Genomic DNA, 24,510 nt, shown 5'->3' with positions numbered 1-24,510 from the left:
CCTTGGTACAAGATTTCAAGCTATGTATTGCCTTGCAAATCAAGGCATTCCTTTATGTAACGAATTAGGGTTTTAGGTTGTAACCATGCATGGATTTTGAGCAAATTTGGGCAACATCTCCTTTTAAATTTGGACTAAATCTCAAATATTCTATGCACAATGTATAAAATGAAACCCAATGGCTACACAATGGCAACTTCTTTGTACTCCATTTTACAACCAAATCAATCCAATTCTTTGCCAAATCAATATAAATTGTCCTTGCGAATTGCCAATAAAAATTATCCTTTCCAAATGTCAATTCTTTCACATGAGAATTCACCACCATTTCATTTGCAATCCCCACTAATGAAAAGTATGTCAATTGGATGTAGCGCATTGAAGTTGTCGATCTCTTGGAAAATCTCTTCCAATCCCCTTACTCAAGCGTGACATCCAAGCGTAAGGACAAGCAATTGTTTTCTGAATTGAGTGCTTTGATAGATTGAGTTGTAGTCCTTGGTACAAGATTTCAAGCTATGTATTGCCTTGCAAATTAGGACATTCCTTTATGTAATGAATTAGGGTTTTAGGTTGTAACCATGCATGGATTTTGAGCAAATTTGGACAGCATCTCCTTTGGAATTTGGACTAAATCTCAAATATTCTATGCATAATGTATAAAATGACACCCAATGGCTACACAATGCCAACTTCTTTGTACTTAAATATTCTATGCATAATGTATAAAATGAAACCCAATGGCTACACAATGCCAACTTCTTTGTACTCCATTTTGCAACCAAATCAATCCAATTCTTTGCCAAATCAATATAAATTATCCTTGTCAACTGTCAATAAAAATTACACTTTTCAAATGTCAATTCTTTCACATGAGAATGCACCACCATTTCATTTGCAATCTCCACTAATGAAAAGTATGTCAATTGGATGTAGCATGTCGAAGTTGTCGATCTCTTGGAAAAGTTCTTTCAACCCCCTTACTCAAGCTTGAAATCCAAGCATAAGGATTTGCGCCATGTCTTCTCACCAAGTACGAGTGTTTTTTTTGGGTCAAAGTTGTAAATTACTCACTAGTTGACTTTTTGAAAAAGATAAAACACAAGGTACGTGTGCATTAATCATATGATTAAAATGACCATACACATGGATTCTATATACAATTTTCTCTCTATAAAGATAAAGAGCTTGCAAATCGGAGGTTGGGATAAAATCTAACTCAAAATTGGTCATTTTCAAGATAGCATCAAAGTCAAAAGACCAAGGCCACTTTCAAGGAAGTGGTTGAGCATGAGGGTGATGCTCCGGAAGCAAATAAATATGCAAGAAAGTTACTCAAGATCTTGTGCAAAGTATTGTTGACTTGAATCAAGAGTCACATATACCACAAGGTTCCATTGAGACTCAAGGGGTTGTGCAAGTGATTGAGAAGATGTGTTGAGATATCGAGCTGATCTAGTGAGGCGGTGGACACTGATGACCCGCTTGGGGGATAGGCCCCACACTTACACCACTGGAATGGTTGGTGAGATCATGGGTGATTTGTGGCCAGTGGGATGATAGGCTGTGTCACAACCATTCTAGAGACTGGCATAGTTTTAGCGTCAGCTCATTTAGTTGGGTTCACAGTATAGAGAACCCTAGTATGTATTTGGTTGAGTACCTTCCATATTGTGTATACTCTTATCTTTGTATATGGTGTGTTGAGTGTTGTGTGAAGAAGAAGAAGATTTTCAGCCTCACCTTGTGTGTTTTCTTTTAGGGTTTGTGAGTGTGCATGCAAGAGCTCAAACTCTCTTCTCCCTTGCATCTTTTCATGGTATCAAAGCTTGGTTCATGCTAAGGGCTGAGTTGCAAGTAATAGAAGCACAAGAAGCGGTACGAGAGTAAGAGCTTCATCTACTCTTCCTTATTTGTGTTGGCGATTACACCCTTGTCAGGAGCTCTACGGGAGGCACTGGCAAACGATCTCTGATTGAGGAGCTTTCTTCGCGCGGGAGTAAAGCTATAAGACAACTACATTTTCTTATAGGACAACTATTTTCTTATAGGACAACTATTTTCTGATAGAAAACTCTATGAAACAAATAGCAAGGCACGAAAGATACAATTGAAGAATGAACTTCATACTGTGGAGAAAAAGAGTGTCTGTGAATGATTGCATTCAAGATCAAGGGTATTGTGGAATCTCTTGCATCTATTGGCTTTTCAGTAGATGATGATGATAAGCTGGAAGTCTGTCTACGTGGTCTCGGGCCACAATACAAGGCGTTCAAGACGTCTATTCAGACTCGAGAAAACATTCCCAATTTCACAGATTTGGTGTCTCTGTTGATTATAGAAGAGAAGAGCTTGAGTGAATACCAATAGTGTTCACAAAATAAAAACAGTTTAGAGAAACAGGCCTTCTACACAAGTTCAGGAAGAGGACGAGGTAGAGGAGGCCGTGGATGCGGCCAAGAAGGTGGCCGAACAGGTGATCAAAATTATGGTCAGTAGCAGCAACAATAGTCTTAGAATTCACAACAACACACGCAGGTGGAAGAGGCCAATTTATTTAGAGGCAAGGGGAGTCAAAGAGGTCGTGGAAATTAGAAAAGGCAGTGTAATGATACACGTGGATGTTTTTATTGTGGTAAGCCTGGACATGTGTAGGCAGATTGTTATAAGAAGCAGGTTGACATGCAAAATGAAAAAATGCAGCAAAACAACTATGCATCCTCGAGGAAAAACAATGAGGATAGTGAAAAATTGTTTGTTATGCAGCATGTCGTTAATGCCATGTCTGAAAATGTTGAAGTAGCACATAAAGATGATGTATGCTACGTTGATTCAGGTGCTTCGAACCACATGACAAGTCATGGGGGGAGTGGTTGAAGGATATGAAAAACCTTGAAAGACCAGGTTTTGTGAAAACAAGGGATGACACTGCTCATTTAATTGTCTATGTTGGAGATGTGCCATTGTCTATGCGGGATGGCAAAGTGAAATACCTTCAAATGTACTTTATGTTCCGAACATAACAAAGAATTTGGTTTCAGTTGGTTAGATGATTGAGCAGGGTTTGTAGATTTGGTTTAACCCTGATGGTTGTTATGTTGAAGACTTTAAAGACAAGTGCGGGTTGGTTGCAAAAGGCAACAGAGTGGACAGAATGTTTACATTGAATGTAAACATGCTTGAAGTGAGTGCTGCGATGTTTGCAAATGGTTCAAGAATTGTTACAGACACAGACATTTGGCATAAAAGAATTAGACATGTGAATGTGCAGAGAATGAAGTCTATGCACACTAAAGGAATTGTGACAGGACTGTCAAAGCTTAAAGTTGAAGGTATGAAGAAAATATGTGAAGCATGCCAATTTGGGAAGCAAACAAAGCATGTATTTTCATGTGACAGAAATGTGAGCAAAATGCACTAGATGTTGTACATTCAAATGTATGGGGTCCTACGAAGACCATGTCTATGGGAGGCTGCAGATATTATGTGACATTTATTGATGACCACACAAGGAAAGTGTGGGTATACTTCATGAAGGAGAAGGGTGAGGTGTTCATTAATTTTTAAAATTTCAGAGTTATGGTTGAAAAGCAAACAGGGAAACATGTAAAGTGCTTAAGGTCAAATGGAGGGGGAGAATACTTCTCTGATGAGTTCTCTAAATTTTTGAAGAAGAATGGTATTCGGAGACAGTTTATATGCAGATACACTCTGCAGCAAAATGGAGTTGTTGAGCAGAAATATAGGCACATTGTTTGCTGAGATTGTGCGAGCATTGATGGGAGAGAAGAATATGCCACATAGCTATTGGGTTGAGGATGTTTCTATAGCAGTTTACATCATGAACAGGACTCCAGCTGCAGCTATACATGATGTAACTCCAGAGAAGAGGTTTACTGGCAGAAAACTTGATTTGTCTCACCTGAAAGACTTTGTATGCATTGCATATGTGCATGTGCCAAATAAGCAGAGAACTAAGCTGCATCCCGAAAGCTAAAAAATGTGTGTTTAGTGGGTATTCTCTTGAGCAAAAGGGATACAGGTGTTGTAACCCTGCTACACATGAGTTGAGGGTAAGTAGGGATGTTTTTGATGAGATGAGCAGCTGGTATGTTCCTTAAAAAAAGCTGTTGGGACTGATGTGAGTGGAAATGTGGCTGCATAGAATGCAAGTCAGCAATCAGTCTTTGAGTGGATCAGGAGAGTCCTCATTTAGTGGTTCAATTGATAGATCATGGAGTGGCAGGCTACGTCATAATACCAGTCCTGCAAATGTGATTAGTACATCACATAAAGGCAAAGAGAAAGTGGTTGAGCCCATTAGTATGCCTGACATTTCTACAGGGCATTCTCATGTTGATGGAGAGTCTAGTGGCTCAGAGATGAGCCTTGATGAGGATCTTGGGATACCAGCTATGAGAACACTTGGTGTTGTAAAGAAGGCTATGGAATGCAAGAATGTAAGGCTGCGAAGATCTGGAAGAGTGAAGTTGTGCTGCATAGGTTTACCTATGATGGTTATGTGGCACATCACTATGCATACATGGAAAAAGTTGTGCAGGTTGTAGAGCCTACATGCATTGATGAGGCTGTTGAAAATGTGTGTTAGGAGAAAGCTATGGATGAGGAGATAGATGCACTATATGGAAATGAGACTTGGGATTTAGTGCAATTGCTTGGAGGCAAGAAAGCCATTGGATGCAAGTGGGTGTACAAAGTAAAACATAACAGTGATGGAAGCATAAGCAGGTACAAGGCTAGATTGGTAGCCAAAGGATATGCGCAGACATATGGCATTGATTATGTGAGGAAACTTTCAGTCCAGTTGCCAAGATTGCAACAGTGAGAGTTGTGATAGCAGTGGCTACGTCAAAGCAATGGTCTTTACATCAGATGGATGTAAAGAATGCATTCTTGTATGGGAATTTGCAAGAAGAGATGTATATGTTGCAGCCACGTGCTTATGATGATGTGAGTCACCTCGAGCATGTTTGTAGGTTGAAGAAAGCCTTGTATGGCTTAAAACAAGCACCAAGAGCATGGTCTGACAAGATTTTTGAATATCTTGTCACTATTGGCTTTCATATAGCCAATGCAGATTTCTCGCTGTATGTGAGACACAGTGATAGAGGGGTTGTGCTTGTTGTCATCTATGTAGATAACTGGATCATTACGGACGGGGACCATGATGAAGAGATCTTTGATGTGAAGATCTTGCTTAGGCAGAAGTTTAAGATGAAGGATCTGGGAGAGCTCAGATATTTCTTGGGCATTGAGGTGATTAGGTCACCACATGGTATTGGATTATTGTAGAGATAGTATGGCTTGGACATGTTGTCCAAGTATGGTATGATAGGATGTAAGCCTATCTCAGTGCCATTGGATCAGCAAGTTGAGTGCACATTCAAGAGAGATTTTGGAGGATCCTACTATGTATAGGCACATAGTAGGAAGCTTGATCTACATGACGATCACCAGGCAAGATTTGAGCTATACTGTTAGGTTGGTGAGTCAGTTTATGTAGGTTCCTTGGAAGTCACATCTGGATGCATTGAGACACATACTGAGATATGTGAGGTCTACTTTGCATTGTGGACTATTTTATGAAACTGGGACAGAGATATGTGTACATGGGTACACAGATGCTGATTGGGCTGGTAGTATCTTAGATAGAAGATCTACTAGTGGCTTCATGTTTTCTTTGGGGAGTGCTGCTGTGACTTGGAGCAGCAAGAAGCAACCTACGGTTGCTCTATTTAGTATAGAGGCTGAGTAGAGAGGTGCTGCTATGGCAGCATGTGAGGTAGCTTGGTTGAGAAAGCTACTTGAGATTTGGGTCTATCAGTGGATAGACAAGTTGTCATTTTCTGTGACAACATTAATAGTATACAGTTGGCTAAGAACCCAATTTTTCATGCTCGTATGAAGCATATAGAGGTCCACTATCATTTTGTCAGAGAGAAGGTTTTGGCAGGAGACATTAACCTTGTTTATGTCAGCACATAGGATCAGGTCGCTGACATCTTCACCAAAGCATTGGGTACAGAGAAGCTCCGCCGTCGCAGATTCAGGACTTTGCTTGGTGTACATGAGATGGAGTTAAGCTGGAGGGGGAGTGTTGAGATATCGAGCTCATCTAGTGAGGCGGTGGACACTGATGATCCGCCTGGGGGATAGGCCCCACACTTACACCACTGGCATGGTTGGTGAGATCATGGGTGATATACGGCTAGTGAGATGACAGACTGTGTGACAGCCATTCTAGAGATTGGCATAGTTATAGCGCCAGCTCATTTAATTGGATTCACAGTATAGAGAATCCTAGTATGTATTTGGTTGAGTACCTTTCATATTGTGTGTACTCTTATCTTTGTATATGGTGTGTTGAGTGTTTTTGACAACCTGGATCAAAGATTTATAGACATGGATCAACAATTCCAAATAATTAGTGACACTTTGCATGATGGGATTGTTGAGATTAAAGAGAGGGTTCTCTAGCTTAAGATAAGACTTGAACAAGGAAAAGGAAGTTCCCAATGATCTAATGGTGTCTCAAGAATTGGGTCCCCAACCTCTTGGATATACCATGGGAACTTCAAATACTAATGCTATGCATCTACCTCAAGCTAGTGTTTCACAAGACATTATGACTATTGAGGATGCAAGCAAGTATAAAGAAGTAAGAATTATTTTAATGTAGTTGTGCATCCTACTTTATCGACACCAATGAGAATTAAAGACTTTGTGGAATATATGGTTACCAATCAACCTATAAGATTTTGGTTTGATGGTGAAATGTCATTTGAACATGATATACATTTACCTCAGTCTAGTGTTTCACAAGACATTATGAGTATGCAAGTGCAAGGAAGCAAGAATAGTTTTGATGTATGAAGTTGTTCACCCTACTTTACGGACACGAATGAGAATTGAAGACTTCGTGGCATATATGGTTACCAATTAAGCGATAAGATTTTGGTTGGACAGTGAAATGTCATTTGAACATGCTATACATCTACCTCAATCTAGTGTTTTACAAGACATTATGATTATTGAGGATGCAATCAAGTGCAAGGAAGTAAGAATTGTTTTGATGTATGAAGTTGTGCACCCTACTTTACCAATACCAATGAGAATTGAAGACTTCGTGGCATATATGGTTACCAATCAATCGATAAGATTTTGATTTGACGATGGAATGTCATTTGAATATGCCAAGTGTACATTTGATGGAGAAGATGTCACTTGCTCATATCTCATAGACTGGATATGGAGTTAGGAATTCTATTTCTTTGCTTTCCCATGTGTTGAGTGAGAGCAATTTGAAATGGTAACTTCTTATTTTTATAGCAAAGCTAAGAAGTGGTGGTTACAAATGAGGTAAAATTTTAAATGGTGTTGGGAAAGTTTAGCCTATGGTGTTGTGCAAATGTTTTTGGATGTTCGGGAACAAATGAGCTTTACAAAGGGTTGTATGGCATTTCTTCATGAGATGATTCCTTGCCTAATTATGCAAAACATTATTGGTATCTATCCTTGTTTAAGATGGATCTCATGGAAAAGGAAAGCATTGAAGGATTTGTAAAGATTAGATGAAGAATTAAGAAAAGGGTTCGTTGCATTATGGAGAAAGATAATCTCATTACTCTTGGTGAATTTTTGGTATTGTGTGGACTTTTCCACATACACACTTCATCACTTTGTGGGAATTCCATATATAGCTCACTTTAGTCCATAGATCCTTTGGAATATTATCATTATTATGATGAGGTTTCAAAAGAAGATTATGATATCAATGTGGTGTGCAAAGGATATTCTGTGCATGCCTTTGTGGTTGAAAATGATCTTGTGGACACTCCTCAAGTGAAGATAAAGTCGAAGAGGAGAAAGTGGAGGTCTCTCTTGTGGGGATTGAGGGCATGGAAAATGATTCAAGGAATAATGGATCTATTTCCCACAAAGAGAATAGCCAAGTATATCATGTGGATGGGTCACACATGTATGGAATGCTTATGCAACAAATTAGGTGCAAAAGGTCTTTGATTATCTTGAGGGGATTTGTGTTTAGTGATGATTATGCTTGTGTTGGACCAAGTGGCTCAATTGAGATCATCCATTCTCACAAGTATTTGAAAAGATGCAAGGAATGTGGCATACAAAATGAAATGGTTTATGTGTTTTGAGAAACCTGGGATCCTTCTACAAGAAGATGATACTTTTGTGCTAGTTCTCTCTCAAAGATTTAGGAGGGGAAGGAATGCTAAAGAAGGGTTGTATGAAGAAGGGTTGCATACAACCAATGCTGAAATGGCTAATGTGGTAACAAAGGGGATCACAGTTTGCAATGTTTCTATGATTTAAGAAAATGAGAGAACTACAATGAAAGTCTCTACTTTGGTACCATTGAGTTAAAGTTTAAGGACACCACATGCATTTTATGCATCCTTGGTTAAAGAGAAAAGAAAGATGAAAATGGGAATGTTTGGATAGCTATTGTAAATTCTTTTATGAATTCATTTTCATCTTGTTCTACGTTGCCACAAAGGAGGCTTTATCATGAGGATTGCATTGATAAAATGTTGGGGTGACACATTGATTTAGGTGTCATGTGTCGAGGATGCAATCTTAGATGCCAACCCATGCACATGGAAGATCTATGCATTGTTTGAGCAGTCCTTCACACAAAGGATTGAAAAATTTATGATTGTGATCTTTACGAGGATGTTCCATATGGTGCATTGGCTACTCATGTGGACAATATGTTGGTGGTTGATGTTGATGATCATGGTATTACTGTTGATCATGAGGAGGAGGATGTCTATGAAGATGTGGATGATGGTAGCCTTGACAATGAAGATATTCATTATGACGATGCATTTTCTATGATTTGTAGTGGAGATCTTTAAGGGGTTGTTGAGGATGCCACTAAAGTTCATACGGACATGGATTTTGAGATGTGAACTTTTATATTGTGGATGCCAAAGTGATTCTATGATTTATGGTATTGGGACATTCACTTTTAGATACATCACTTGTCATGTGGGATGCATGGTGTAAGACTATGTGGCATGCCATGGTTTTGGTGTATTTTCCTTGGATGATGGAGATACACCTGCACATGGGATATTGGATTTATGTTTTGTGTTCATGGAAGCACCGATATGCTTTTCTTTTGGCCCTGGTATATTTGGTAGCCAAAATCTATGGGTTGGAGATTATGGCAGATATCCTTTTGATCCGAGTGGCTACGTGTGTTTGAGGAGGCTAGGTCGTTGATCTGTCAGTTTGTTTTTTGATCCTGGATGCCAAAGTTGAGGAGTCAATTGGTGCATAAAAATAGTGTTTACGGTGTTAAGTGGTCTTTGTGAATCCTAATAGTGCATAAAATAACACTAGGATGGAATATAGGGAGACTTAAAAAATATTGTTTTAAGTATATTTTATGATAGGCAAATCAGTTGATGTAATATTTTTGTTGGGATGCATTCTTTAGTTGTGTGATCATGTATTCTTATATGTATAGCATGAGGTAATTGCATTGTAAAGAGAATATGGGAATAAGATGATAGTTTTTTCCTAACCTATGTATATCGAGGAAGGTTTAATTATAATAATCCAATGCACACAAATGATATTGATGATTCTTATTGTGGTGGCACATAGTATGATGAGGGTTTTCGATGAGCATGACATTCATTTCAATTGGACAAGGTGTTAATTTAATAGCGGCCCATCTCCCTCTATAACTATTGGAAGCATGGACAAAGTATAGGTGTGAACCCTCGTGTATTTCAAAAGGTGTAGGGAAGAACCTTGATTTTTTGGACACAAGCTTTAGATTGTTATTTTTTAATATAAGGGTTGTAAAGCAAGACTCATGCGCATTAATGACGTGGGAAAAGAAGGGTAGTAAGGAAAAGGATGAAAGGGATGGTGGAGGGAAAAGTAGCTTTCACCCATCAATTAATAGCAAGGGTCGTTTTTGGCTATATGGTACAGTTTGGAAAGAGATAGTGGTGGCCACCACAAACTGCACAACCACAAGTTGGAAAAGCACGCATGAATTAGTGAGAGAAGGTGCAGTGGAAGACAAACATTGCAGGACAGACACGAGGCTATAAAAACCTTCGAGTATAGGGCGATGAGGGTGTGCAAAAAAGATGCCCCTTGCTGTTTTTTTAAATATTTTGATGAAGGCTATTTAGCCTATGTTGAAGCCAACTGCATGTAGAAGACCGATTGTTTTTGCAGTGTTGATCTTCTTGGGTGGTGAATGGTTTGTTAAACTAGTGAAGCTGACTGCGTAAAGAGAAACCTAGACATTTCTAGCTTTTGGTATTCTTCTTGGTTGATGGTTAGTTAGATGTGTGGAGCCAACTCTTTTAAAAAGAAAGCTTATGTGGAGTTGACGGTGTTAACAATCCTAAAATGGGATTGATCATGGTGATAGACATAGATTAAGTAACATAATTAAGGTGGATTAAACCACACTAAGAACTCCATAAGAGAGAGAGAGATTGCACACCCAACACTTGATCTCTATTCTATTGCATATCTCAAATGAACCATACAATGATATAGGCTCTCTAGCCTTATCCCACTTTACACATCATCATCCATGTGGCACTCTCTTTTCCACTCTTTTGGTCAACACTCACACACCATTCAATATTACATGTGGCATTCCCATCTTGCCACAATATCTTGCACCTTTGGGGTGTGCTTTCCCACATACACACAACACCACGATTACATCTCTCAATACCCCCTCTTAATCGAGATGTTCCACAACTCACCCATCACCCATCATCCATATCAATGTAGCATTGCACAATCGCAATCGCTACCTCTCAACACCCCCCCTCAATGATACATTGGAGTCTCCATCAACCAAAAATGTGTGCATGTGTCTACCATCTTAGACACCTAGTCCATTTTGAGCCGACTCACTCACAGCGGAACCACTGAGTCCAATTTGAACATGGAAGTTCGGGTGGCAACCAACCCATGCGCATGCACCTCACACATGCATCACTCATGCACATATCACACGACAACCATTTCGAGCTTCTAGGTGACCTCGGGCATGGTTACCCTCATACCATGTGGGTGAGAATAAAAATTACAAAGCCTTTTGGCCAAAGCCAGGCAATGAATAATCTATAGAGGTTATATGGTGTTCCACCAATTCTTTACAACAACGGATTGCTGGAATTTCTAGAAATCAATATTTTGATAGCTCTATACCTTTTGGTTTTGGATGCACAATGCATGGAGGCTTCATGAAGTATATATGCCATTATGGAGTACATGATATGGCTTTATTTGAGGGCACTGGAGGAACTTTATAGCCATACATATGTTTTTTTATTTCCAACATACATGTCTCATGTATGAGCATGCTACTTGACATGAGTCCTTGATGGTATACTCCATCCATGCAAGTTTGTACATGTATACCTAAGGTTTTGAGGATGAAACCTCTTGACTGGGGATGGTTTGATACCAATGAATGAAAGTAGCTAGTCTCATTATCCTAGATTAGCATAAGAAACATTGATTAGGAAAAGATATCATGATTAGTGAAATTAAGGACTTTTGAAAACCCAAATTTGGTCTTGTAGCTTGTAATTTGGTGTATTATCTCAAATTTTCAGTCCACAGTAAGCCCATAACGCAAAAGATTTAGGAATTAACAATAGAAATGGGATTTTCACCACTCATGATCACCATAGCCATATTCTTGATCAAGAAAATCAACAATAGAAATGGGATTTTCACCACTCATGATCACCATAGCCATATTCTTGATCAAGAAAATCAAGAAAGTGCAAAAAATGATGAAAATTGATAGAAAATAGGAAAAAAACAATAGATCAAACAAGAGCTTCTAGCCATTGAACTAGATTAGTTAAACAAAGAATGGATTAATAAAATATTAACAAAGATGAAAGAGATTAGCCTATGATTAGGAAAATAAAGGTTAATGTTCATTAGGAAAATGATTATCAAGGTTCATAAGAGATAAGGCCCCATATTCACTAGGCCATCCTTTCACACTACACTTATTAATGTTTATGAGCATGTCAAGTCCTAGTCCTAACCCTTGGCTCCTTTCACATCCCCTTCATCCTTAGGCCCAAGTTGACTTGAGTCTCTTTTTACTTTTTTACATTTTATACCAATGTTTTACTATAATTACGTAAGCTCACATTGATTCCATAGTTCTAGCGAGCAAAAGACTTAACCCATGGGATTCGATGGGGGTAGACTAAGCTTATGGATCTAATCAAAGTAGAAAAAAACACTGATTTGGGCTTCAAGTGGATCTGAGTTGTGCAGATACTTTCCAAGAGAAACAAACTTGGGAAGAGTAGATTAGATGGTAATCATGAATAAGGATAGAAGAGTTGTCTTTATAATCGAGGATTTTAGACATTGAGGCAGTCCGAGGCGGGCAACAAGAAGAGCGGCCTCTAAGCACTCCTCAAGGCTCCCGTGTTGCTCAATGGGCTTGGGGCACAACGCAACACAAACATAAGAATCCCAAAACCACACACCCAACAAGAAAAGGGGCACCACCTAGTTATGTGTGTGAACTAGGACACCAAAGATCTTTCCTTGTAGCCAATCAATACAAGCTAACCATATACATCAAGCAAAAGACACACACACTCTCAACAAACACTCATAACATATGGTATTATGTGTGGAGGAGACTAGCAGAACACAAATAGATGCACACCAAACTTGGAGAAGAACTTAGAGAGACAATATAAGCTTGATTTTGTTGTCGCTATGCACTTGGTCTTAAGGTTACGGGAGCCCTCTCACCATACAATCCTCTTACCATGAATTGAAAGGCAACAAATCAAAAATAAGCCCTCAAGCCTCCAAGCATAAAATCACACCACAAAATACAAGGATCAAATTTACCTTAAATCAAAAATTGGACCGCCTCGCATAAATAAACTTTGGAGATGTAGGAGTCCAAGATTTTGTACACAATTGCACCCAAACTACTAATGTTATTGATGCACAAAGGCAAGATACAATTATGATAGGGAGTATGGCATCACTCAAGCCCTCACAATGACATAGCTAGCTTCAAGCTTCAAGCTTCACTATCTCCTTACACACTAGAGTTAGGAGTGGTGTACAATGTGTGTAATCTCCCTTTTATAAGGAATGGAGGGGGGCTCTATTTATAGGTTTGAGAAGCCCCAATTAGGATTAAGCCTAATCAATCTTATTATGGAAAATCATAGATTATGGATTTTTTATTTTGAAATGAGAGTGGGCCTCTTCTTATCCCTTGAGTCACATAGATGTGGACTCAAGGTGAGAGAATTATTGAAGATGAGAGGAGAGTGTGATGTAGAGGTTTGAGCAAATAACTTGTAGTAATGCCTACTCCAAAAGTAGTAGAGTGGGTGCTTATTTACAAATGTTAGTGTGGTTAGTAGTTAGTAATCACTATAAAAGGTTAGTAATACAATGTACAAAATGAGTGTGAGGAGTAAAGATTTGGAAAGATCCTTTGTGTGGTTGAAAGCTCGAAGAAGCTTGGATTCTCCCATGTGTAGATCTTTAAGTTAACCGCCGATCTCCTTCTTGCATTCGACGCTACAAAAGTTGATTGAGGTGAAGAACATGGGGGTTTTTGTAGATGGAAACCCATATTTACAGAGGTTAATATGATACATTCATGCTGAATTTTTATGTATTTTTTGAGATTGGAAAAATAATTTAGTAATATGGGAGTAGTAGGGAGAGAAATGGAGATGAGGTATGGGTGTAGAGTAGATATGAGAGCAAATGGAGAGGGAAGGAGAGGGCAAAGGTGGAGAGGGTGAGAGAGGACATGAAGTTTGCAGGTTTGATGGAGTGAGAAAGGAATGAGTAAGTGTGTAGGTGATGAATGTGTAAGGGAGGTGAGAAGAGACTAGGTGTACCTTGCCAAAAAGTGGGCAGACTGGGGTTCAATAAAAAATTCATATCTCACCGCCATTAGCTCCAAAAAGTCTCAAAAAAATTGAGCATATTTGTGAGCTCCCGAGCTAACTTTTGTCTGTTGATGACCAGTCCAAATTTGGAGTGAAGACGGGCGCAAAAAATTCAGCAGAATCATGTATTTTTTGAATTTTTAAAATCTTTGTGTGGGTCCCCATTGGTGGAATTTCTTGATAGCTCCAAGAGTGAGCCCCCCAATACATCATACCCTGACCTTAGAGACTCAAGTGTATATGGACACTTGCATGGAGGAGATTTTTTCTATTTTATAAAGGATTTACATAATAAGAAAAAACAAGCTAGTATTTAACTAGTCAACATATCATGACAATATGGTTATTATGATAGGAAAATAAAATAAACAAAGAGATCTAATTGTGAATAAAATATATAAAAATAATTGATATATGAAAAAGTATTTAATGAAAATATATAAAATATTTAATAGTAAAAAATATATACAAAAATACTAAACTATGAAAGTCAAAAAGGAGGGAGACCCTCATTATTTTAGGGTAGATGAGAGAATAAAAGATGAAATAGTCTAAGGAAAAAAGTGATTTGGGTAGTAGGCTTTCTACATGGTGTGGGTAGAAATGTGAGGGCATAGGATTTACTTATGTATGGTGAAGTTGAAGCATATGTACGATGATGGTCCAAAAGTATTATGAAGAATAATAATAATAATAGTAATAAATAAATAAAAATATATTTAGGTTTTGTAATACACACACCTAATGAAGTATTTACATAACTAGAGAAAATAGAGACCCCCATATTTAGGCTCTTATATGAAATGAAATATTTACACAAAATGGGCCGTAATAATTTTATTTATTTTTGATGAGTAGCTAGCAAAAAAAAAATATATAGAAGATATGGGTAAAGTCCCTAACGCACACACGCCTATTTACAGTGAAAAGGTATTTATGACAAAGAGTTTATATGATTTTCCTTGGCCGAGGTAGCTGCTTGTGGTAATGTGGATAGCCGAAAAAACGGCTATCAACATCTTATTGAGCCTTGGGGAGCTCCTGGATTTTCCCTACTTGTGGGAATTATGAAGGAAATACACCTAGAGGAATCATTATCCTTTCATGTATAAATATTATTCTAGTAAAAATGAGAGGAACTAACAAAATAGCCACCAAACATTAGGATATTGTGATATGAGGCCTAGAGTGAGTTACAGTACCCTTAGTATGATTGGGTTGTCGTAGAGATCTAGCTTAACACTTTGAGAGCCTCAACTTTCCAATCACTATTAATCGGAGGAATGTGGTACTTGGGATTGTGGATCATATGGTAACCTATAGCTAAGATAAGCAATCAACGAAGAACATTGCCTTGAAATTATCCTTATTTTGACTGGATGTTGTGAGAGGCGTGACAAAATACAGATAATGAGAGAGCACACACATGAGAGAAAACCCTAATAGATTAATGTAACCCTAACCATTGAGGGAAACCATATCCACTATGACACAATGCATAATAGAAGAAGACTACACACCACACACTACATGTGTTGTGTTCACACACCAAATAACCCTATCTAATGTCCTGACACTATTGCTAGCTAGACGCGACCATTTATTGTCACACATGCTACAATGATTTACCATGCCACCCAGCACATATCATGCCTGGATCCAAATGTCATCGATCTTGTAATCTCATCAGTCTCTCTCAAGCTCATGATATACAACCATAGATGAAGATGAGCTCAAGCTATCAACACTCCCTCTCAAGCTCATTGCATGTACTCTCAACATGGTATGGAAGTACTCAAACTTCTCTCTCCCAAGTGGCTTCCTAAAAATGTTCGCAACCTTGTCTTTAGTCTTCACATACTTTAAATCCATTGTACCATCCAACACTTTCTCCCTGACAAATTGATAGTGTACCTCTATATGTTTGGTCCACCCATGAAGCCAAGTGTATGCTGCTCATGTTGTCACAATGTATGACAACATTTCCCTCAATAAGCTCACCTGAATCAGTCAGGAGTTTCTTTAACCATACTCCTTCACATGCAGCTATGGCTGCTCTTCTGTACTACTCAACCTCTGTACTGGATAAAACAATAGTGGGTTGCTTCTTGCTACTTCAACTCACAATGGCACTTCCAAATATAAAGGCATAACCACTAGTAGATCTCCTATCATCATAAGAGCTACCTGCCCAATCTGCATTTATGTAGCCTTATACATCTAAGCCTTTACCATGCATCTTGTCATAAGAGCTACTTACCCAATCTGCATCTGTGTAGCCATATACATCTAAGCCTTTACTATTCTGATAAAGAAGACCATAATGTGGGTGGTCTTGACATAACACATGATCTATCTCAGTGCGTCCAAATGAGGCTTCCTAGGGCTTTGCATAAATTGACTCACTAGCCCCACAATATAACTTAAGTTTGGTCGTGGAATAGTTATGTAAATAAGGTTGCCAACCATCTTCATGTACATAGATGGATCTTCTAACTCTTCACCAAAATCAACCCCAACTTCACATTTTGTTCCAAGGGTGTACTCATGGATTTACAACTAGTTATCTCATATTTAGCCAACATATCCAATGCATATTGATGCTGGACTAGCGATATTCCTCCATGATCTTTGACCACTTCAATGCCAAGAAAGTACCTCAAATCACCCAAGTCTTTCATATCAAACTATCCACTCAATGCCTTCTTGACATGCATAATATCTGTAGCATGATCACCTAAATCAAGTCATCCACATAGATGATAACCACAACAATCCCAAGATCTATCTTCTTCACATATAGTAAAGAATCTGCCATAGAAACCTGAAAACCAATAGAGATAAGATATTGGCTTATCTTATCACTCCAAGCAAGAGGTGCTTGTTTTAGCCCATAAAGTGCTTTTTTCAACTTGCATACGTGAGTGGGGTACCTTGGGTGTACATAACCCTCTCGCTGCTTCAAAAAGAATTCCTCTTGCAAATCACCATTTAGAAATGCATTCTTGAAATCCATTTGATGTATTTCCCAACCATTTGTTGCAGCCATGGCAATACTGACCATCTCAGAGTTTCCATCTTTGTCACATGACAAAATGTCTTATCATAATCCAAGCCTTGGGCTTGTATATAACCCTTAAAAACTAGTCGTGCTTTATGATGCTCAATCAAACCATCTGACTTGCTTTTCATCTTATAACCCCATTTATAGCCAATCACATTCTTGCCTTGTGGTAAGGCAACCAAATTTCAAGTATCATTATGAACCAATGTGTTCATCTTCTCATCCATTGCCTTTTCCCGTACATGCTTTTCAATAGTTTTTGCATAGCATGTAGGTTCCACATGCTTTGCCAAAGAGGTCATATATGCATAGTGCATAGCAAAACCACATGTTTTTCAATAGTTTTTGCATAGCATGTAGGTTCCACATGCTTTACCAAAGAGGTCATATATGCATAGTGCATAGCAAAACCACAGTATGTCAACATGTCAACTAGATACCTGACTCTCTGTGATCTTTGTAAATCCTATGGATCACTTTGTACACCTATCACTCTAGCATGTGGAGGTACATATCTCTCTTGCTTGTGCGACTAGTATGCCAACTTCCTCATCCAAACCCTCCAAACTAGATGACTCATATCTTGTAATTCCAATACCTTCAACTTTCTTCTTTCCTTTGTCCATAGCACTACTGCTAGTGCTTCCAGTATCATTCCTCAAACACCTTGCTAGTGCTTCCACTATCGAACACCCTTACCATGGATATACATTCCTACCACACTTGACTCTTGTGGCCCAAACATAGAATCAGACCTTGCTTGTGGCAATTCCACCTGCATATCATCACTTGAATCACTGGCATTCTCATCTTTTGCTTTGTACCAATATCAAGTTTATCAAACACCACATCTCATGAAATAAGCACTTGCTTAGTATATGGATTGTAACATTTATATGCTTTACAATCATGTGCATACCCAACAAAGATGCACTTTTCTACCTTTGGATTAAGTTTTTTCCTCTTCTCATTTGGCACATGCACATAAGTAATGCTACTAAACACTTTTAGATGCCCAATGTTTGGTTTATATGAGTAAGATGCATCTCTAGCATACTTTCATGTATGGTAGTTGTAGATGTCTTGTTAAGCAAATACACCATTGCATTAGGAAGTGAATGGGGTCTTCTTGGGCCCTTTAATTTGCCCAAGCCTAATCAAGGTGATTAAGGAAGCCAAATTGGGGGTTGCCATGTGGACTGAAATGTTGGGTTTTTAAGAGAGGTGTAAGAGTGGTCAAAGGGTGCACTTTTTTTCCCAAAAAGGGGGGGGGGGGGGGCAATTTTACAATTTTCGGACCTCCATAACTTCTACATACAAGCTCCGATTTGAGCGGAGATTACAGATCCGTGATCTATGCATCAAGAGCTTTCCATAGATATGTTACATGATATGGTTTTATCCGCTAGATTTTAAATTCCATTTTCCCCCCAAAATTCAAATTCGAATAAAGTAGCCGTTTTGAAGCTTAATTAGAAAACGTTTCTTCTTAAGAGAAAAGGTTTGACTCCCTTAAACTGCCAAATAAAAGGGCCCAAGAAGCCTTCCATTGAGGTCCTAATGTGGCGCATGCTTCTGCCCAATAAACGTTTGGCATGCTCTTCTTATTTAGCATCTCCCTAGCCACATCACCAATGACCCAGTTTTTTCTCTCAACAACACCATTTTACTGAGGTGTGTACTTGCATGAAACCTACCTTCTAATGCCATTCTTCCTCAAGAAGTCCTCAAATGCATGTGAGGTGTATTCACCACCTCCATTTATCCTCAAGAATTTGATCCAACAACCATATTTCTTTTCTACAAATGCTTTGAAATCCATGAACTTTGTTAACACTTCACTCTTCTCTTTGAGAAAATAGATCCAATTCATCTTGCTATAATCATCAATGAAGACTACATAGTACCTGCTACCATAAATAGATGGGCTTTGTGCAAGCCCACATACATCACTGTGAACAATCTCCAGTGGCCTGCTGCTCATGTTGTCTTCTCTACGGAATGGAAACCTTGCTTGCTTTCGAAACTGGCAAGCATCACATACATGCATACTCCCATCATATTTGAATCTGGGCAGTCCACCGACTATGTCTCTTGATTACATATTCTTGAAATTTTGTATGTTCACATGTCCAATACATTTGTGCCATATATCAATATCTTGGATCACATTATGACTTTTAGAAAACATAGCTGACTTCAACTATGGAATACTTCCATCCAATTTGAATAACTTGCATTCATTCTTGCCCTTGGAAATAACTCTATAGCCATTCTTAAAGTCTCCACCAATGAAGCAACCATGCTCGTCTAATCGTAATTGTCATCCTTGATCAAGCATTTAACCAATAGAAGCCAAACTCTTTGTAATGGAAGGCACATACAAAACATCTGGCATAGACTTCACCTCGCCATTATGCATCACCAATGGCACACTCCCAACATGAGTGATAGCATGCTGAGTGTTGTCATCACCTGTCTCCACATATCCTTTTTCATCCATTGTTTGCATATACTCAAACCACTCACCATGGCAAGTCATCTGATTTGATGCTCCTGAATCCATATACCATGTACCATCACTATCTCCATGTATCATCATAGAACCTACTACATGCTTCATTGCAAATAAACGATTTGCACTACCATCATGAATGTTGGATAAAAAATTACGACCATGTGCTTTACCCCTTTCAAATCATGTGGTTTACGATAACAGTCAAGAGCCATGTGATCAAACTTTCCACAATTGTGACAATCTACATGTTGCATAGATGATTGTTGGCCTGCCAATGACTTTTTCTACGAGCATTATCTTGACCTCTTTGAGTTGCATAACTATGACCACCTCTAGCACCAAATGATGGCAGAAAATTCTCTTGAGACTGTGGTGATCTATCCTACCAACCACATCCACCTGCGCAACCTGTTGGATTGAATTAATCTCAGTTAACAAACCTATTAATCCTATTTAATCCAGCTTGTTTTGCATCATTTCCTTCAAATTAGTGCTTTTGGATTTTATCCAAAGATACACACGTATGTGGGGGTCAAACTAGGCAAAGACTTAGTTTTAATAATATAATCAAAGTTTTTCAATATTGAATAATTAATCCTTAATAAATGTGATTTAGGAAATACCCAAGTGAGCACTTTTAAGCTTTCTTAATTTTAGAAGAAATATAAAATATATAAACACAAAAATGATGAAGAGAGAGTACAATGATCCTCTTTCTGTGCAATGATTTATTACTCACTAATTGAGTTTTGTAGAGGTTAAATAAAGAAAACGATCAATAATGATGTTTCTAATTGACTTTTGACTAACTTGGTATTTTATTGGGTGAGTATTCTATTTAATTAATAAAATATTGATATCACATGTATATTGCTTCAAAATTGTAGTTGTTAACACTAGTCATGTAAAGGAGCAATTAAAACTAGTGTCTTGAGCCATAAAAGTGAATTTATACTTTTTTTAATGAAAATTGAAGAAGTGAGGAAGCAAATCACCTTCCAATTCCATGAAACTTATTGAGGATGTTGATTTAGCATGCATTCATTACCTATTGTAAAAGTACCTATTACTTTATAAATCTTACAAATACTAACAAAAACCTGAAAATGTTGTAATAGCCTTATTTTAAAGGAGATATGAAAACAAAAGCGAGTATTTATTGATATAAGGTACATGTCAATTAATTCAATACGTATAGAAAAATTCTATATTGCATTTGTAGTGTGGTTGAAAAATATGTGAGATGTTTTTACACCAAAGTTTGTTTGTTTTGTTTCTCAAAAAGGGCCTGAATCATGATCACGAGAAAAACTATGTTTTTTAAGATCCTTAGCACTTGGTATTACTTTTTAACTAGTATCTTGCGATAAGAGTAATTCCCTAGTAGAAAAAATTATTTGAAACAATAAACTTAAATAAAGAAAAAATTACCAAATTCTCTAATAGCCACAAAAGTGTTCTTTTGTTTACAAGAATGGCAATAAATAATCCTTGACTTATTTTAAGTGATAATTAATTGTGTAATTTAATCAATGGTGTAAACTAATCCTTAAATAATCCTTGACTTATTTTAAGTGATAATTAATTGTGTAATTTAATCAATGGTGTAAACTAATCCTTAATGGTTTCAAGTAAGTGGTCAATTCATTGTGCAATAGTTAATAAAGATTAACTCTAAATAGCCAAGTCATGTGTAAATTTGCTCATAAAAACTCTTTAATAATCTCAAACAAATTGATAAGAAAAACGATATATCTTATCAAATCTCCATGGGTGGATGCACTTAATCTCTAGTGGTGTATTGGATCATCACAATAGAAAACATTCAACTAAAAAAGAGTCCTTTAAGCCATTTCATCGCTTTTATTAAAAAAAGGAAATCGTGGTGAATCTTTTGTATCTTACATCAAAATCCCCACATGTAACATACATTTAGAAATCCCAAGTGAAAAGGAGATTCTAAGTCTACCACCTCTAGCAAATTTTGAGTTGATATGCTCAAATTATACCTTCCCTACTACAACATAAATTCCAATGATGGTGACATTATTGCTCAAGTTATGCCTTTTTTGCTACAAGGTAGATTCCAATGATTGTGACGTCCATAGATATTACAATCATTGAAATATACCTTGTAGATTATAGATTACCCACTACCTTCTTATAGTGGGGAAGGCACAACCATGGATGTCACAATTGTTGGTGGAATATAATTTGTCGATTCCAATGTTAGGATCTACAATGGATGTCACAATCATTGGAAGCTACCTTATAGTGGATGTCAAGTGGTTTACTATTTCAAAGCACAATCGTTGGAATCTACCTTGTAGTGGAAGTCAAGTGGTTTAATATTTTAAAGTATAATGAAAAATGTTTCACTGGTAGAGATTGGTGAAACAAGAAACTGCATAATTAAAAACTTCTACTACCCAAACATCACATTTTAGTGCACTTACACCTTTGTATAGGATACAAATCCTTTGAGTGTACCTCTTCTGTAGGAAGTGGTGGTTTTCCAATAAGACCTAGAAATGTTGCACTGCATATTTAATTTTACACAATATTACTAAAAATAAAAGATAAGATTCAAGAAGAAGATAAGGCAATATTTATTTTATTCTTTAAAGAGGTCATCAAACGACCAAGACTAGCTCTTATAGAGTGATGATACATGTGAACAAACATGCATAGTAAATGTGATCAAAGGCTCTCCTAGTAGTTAAGATCCGGTTTTGAGGAATACACTATCTAAGATTCCTATACATCAGTCTATAAACTATAAGATATCACCAAAAGAGTTTCTTAAAAAACTATAAGATCTCAATGAAAGTGGTTCCTAAAGAGCTATAACTTGTTGAGATTACAAGCTCAATAATAGCTAGAGTGAGGCACGATATGTGCTGACATGGTAGACCATAACACATGTGTGATAATAAATGGCCGCGTCCAGCTGGCCACAATGTGAGTGACTTTAGATAGGGTTATTTGGTGTGTGAACACATCACATGTAGTGTGTGGTGTGTAGGCTTTTTCTATTATACATTGTGTGAGATTGGATATGGTTTATGGTTAGGGTTACATTAATCTATTAGGGTTTTCTCTCATGTGTGTGTGTGCTCTCTCATTCTCTGTCTTTTATCATGGTATCAGAGCCTAGTGCTCTCTATTAGGGCTTTGTGAGTGAGTGAAGAAAATGAAAAAATCAATTTTGGAGCCTGGAGCTTGGAGCAAAGAGAAGCTTGGAGCACACACCTACTCAACAGATATGAAAGCTAAGGACCAGGGGTAAGCAAAGCTAAACACCCTTTAGCGGAATGATTAATCACTCACTATATTTGAGCTTTTTGTGGTTTACTAAAGGAATAGTCTAATTGATTGGTAGTTAACTCGACCACTAAACATGTGGATATCTAATTAGTCTGTAGAATAAAATATAAATTTTGATATGTAAACTAACGAAATACAATCACTAGTTCATCGATAATATAAGGTGCTAGTTTAGGAAAAAAATGAGTTTTGAGGTATGTAAGTACAACCACTCAATATTAGTATAGAACTTAATTAATTATAAAGCTAAGGTGATTGGGTTTTTTCATTCAAAACCTTGAAAAAAGTAGAAAAGTAAAAATGATATTTATTATCACATTTTCACATTTGGATACACTTAGTTTTCACCACATTCAAATACCATGTGTTGTCACCTATTTATACCAAAATGTGTATCCTCCTTCCATTAGGTAGTCCGAACTCTTTTTTTTGTATGACTCGTGAATGAAGAAATCTCTTCCATCATGTGTTGTAACCTTCGTCATCCTAGTGTCATCTCTCTTCTCATAGTAAATTTTAAATCCTTCATTTTTCAAGTGGCACACCTTCCTTCTAGCAAATAAGATTCTTAAGCAATTTTAACAAGAAGAAATACAAATATATTATTGTTTTTTATATTTCTTAATAACTACATCATTAATTAACGACTTACTTGAAATAAATCAAGGATTAGTTAACATATATAATTACTCAATTTTAGACCTTTAGTACATGTGATTTGAATATTTAAATAAACTATCCATCCAATAATATGCCATGCTAAGCATTAATCAATTAAAAAAACCATTGCTAAGCTATTTCTTGATTAAAAACACCATTTTTAAGCTATTTCTTCATTTAACTACCAAAAAGCTCAATTAGTGAATGATTAGTCCTTGGATCAAAAGAGACCTTTGTACACTCTCTTCATCATTTTCACATTTTAAATATTTTTCTTTTCCTAATTAATAAAGTTAACATGTACTCACTTCAAATAATAGTTTTGGCTTTAATAGCTACATAATAAGTACTAACTACTAGTTTTATATGAACTTTATATTCAATGGTGAAGAATAAGTTTTAACTATTTATTAATTAAAGTTTTTATTACTCATTTTAGTTTTTTTTCACAATGATCAAGAAATCTTTTGGTATATTAGTAAAATTGAGAATTCAATGGAGTTTTATGTGCTATTAGTTACATAAGTATCAATGTAAGTCAAATTAGAGAGCTTACGTTGTAATTTATGCAACTTTTGGCATAACAAACACTATTGAAGTCCTCATTTAACTAAATTCAAAAGAATTTCTTGACTTTTATAGTGATTAAGGGCTCATTATTGAAAGTAATGAATATTTTTCATTAGTGATTAATTAGATCTGAGTTCTTATATCCAGTTGGAAATATAAAGTTGTGTGAAAATCTCAGTTATTCTCAATTTTGTAATTATGAAGCTAGTAGAAAACATTTGAGTGAGTTTTATTTAACTTTCTTGTTTTTAGAAAGAAAAATGTTTTTGAGAAGTGATAAAGAAAGTGTGCTAAGGTTCCTTTTAATAGAACGACTAATTACTCACTAATTGGGCTTTTGGTAGTTTACGAAATGAATAGTCCAA

The 24,510-nt window shown here is 37.0% G+C and overlaps 1 long non-coding RNA gene across 1 annotated transcript in view; it reads left to right on the top strand.

Moving 5' to 3' along the window:
- The window catches only part of LOC147622821 (uncharacterized), an 80,768-nt gene extending 57,779 nt beyond the window's left edge, over window positions 1-22,989 (top strand). Inside the window, exon 2 of the long non-coding RNA XR_015269533.1 lies at window positions 22,739-22,989. This is a non-coding gene — a long non-coding RNA (uncharacterized LOC147622821). The remainder of the gene's footprint in view (window positions 1-22,738) is intronic.
- Window positions 22,990-24,510: the final 1,521 nt, after the last annotated feature.

The sequence above is a fragment of the Cibotium barometz genome, chromosome 28, assembly GCF_041138505.1.
Source record: "Cibotium barometz isolate CiBa-2024 chromosome 28, ASM4113850v1, whole genome shotgun sequence".
In the NCBI taxonomy this organism is placed as follows: Eukaryota; Viridiplantae; Streptophyta; class Polypodiopsida; order Cyatheales; family Cibotiaceae; genus Cibotium; species Cibotium barometz.
Note: the sequence above shows the minus strand (reverse complement) of the source record. Positions and strands in the feature narration are given on the sequence as shown.